Raw genomic sequence first — 1,214 nt, forward strand, 5'->3', positions numbered from 1 at the left:
ATTAATGACTAGTTTTTCGTTTGTTTTGTTTTGTTTTGTTTTTTTTTTCATGTTTATCTTGATTTGACCTGTATAGATGGCAAAAAGAGTCTAAAACGAGTTACCCCATTTATCAATTCAGAGAACATTAATCTGAAGCGACCACCCCATTGATAACATTAATCTGAAGCAACCACAAGCGCATAGTTAAACCTACACAACAGCAGCAACAAAGAGGCAGAGCCAATAAAGCATGCCCAAGTGAATCAAAACAATTGTTATTACACTAGAATTCAAAAAATTTAGGTATAATTTTGTGGAAATTGAGATGTTTGGTCACACAAGAAAAAAACTACCTACCATAATTTAGTTACATTTTTATGATTAGGTTAAGTTAGTTACCTGCCATAATTAGGTTTTGTTTTTGGCACATTATCACATCTGTCTAGATTTCACCTCATTATTCACGACGTCCTCCACCTTTCTTCGTGAACTCTGATTCTCCTCCATCAAATTCCGCCCAGTAATTGTCATCTCCTCTATGCGCCTTAGCATATACTGGTTCTTTCTCGCCCTCACCCGCGCGATTCCCTGTTCCATTTTCTCTTCTAATTGCTGTAATTGTTCAATATCCAATCCTGCTATGTCTTCTCCCATCTTGTGCTTCAACATCACTTGCAGCTGTTCGATTTGAAGGTTTAGCTCCGCTGCGTGGATACTCTGATTTCTATTTCGATTATTATCGTCGTATTCAACGGAGCCACGAGATTCTGATTGTGATTTTTGTTCACAGCATTCGCTGTAACGATACAGCATGCTTTTCATATCTGAACTGGCGAATTCGAAGAACCTTTTATCACTTGAAAAGATGAGAATTGCTATTTCTGCTTCGCAAAGGATGGACAATTCTCTGGCCTTCTTAAGCAACCCCGCCCTTCTCTTGGAGAAGGTGGCCTTCCTGCTCGTTGGATTTTCTATCTCTAATTTCGCTCTTCCCATCTCTGCAACAAATAATAAGAAACAGAGGCCTGAGATATGCATACAATGCCAATAACTAATTAAATATTGATAACTATGGATAGAAGTCACAGAGGTATTTATATGTAAAATTGAATACTAATTAAAACTTGATAATAATGGAGATTTAAAGATTGATAACTGTGGACAGAAGATTGATAATAATGGGAAATTGATAACCAATTAAAACTTGATAACTATGGAAAAAAGACAAATAG

At 36.4% G+C, this 1,214-nt stretch overlaps 1 pseudogene; it reads right to left on the minus strand.

The window, feature by feature from the left end:
* Positions 1–414: 414 nt before the first annotated feature.
* On the minus strand, positions 415–978 carry LOC149163277 (MADS-box transcription factor 23 pseudogene; annotated as a pseudogene).
* Positions 979–1,214: the final 236 nt, after the last annotated feature.

This window comes from Pinus tabuliformis, chromosome 5_1 (assembly GCF_031772625.1).
Source record: "Pinus tabuliformis cultivar Carrire ecotype Pingquan chromosome 5_1, CPIR1, whole genome shotgun sequence".
Classification (NCBI taxonomy): domain Eukaryota; kingdom Viridiplantae; phylum Streptophyta; class Pinopsida; order Pinales; family Pinaceae; genus Pinus; species Pinus tabuliformis.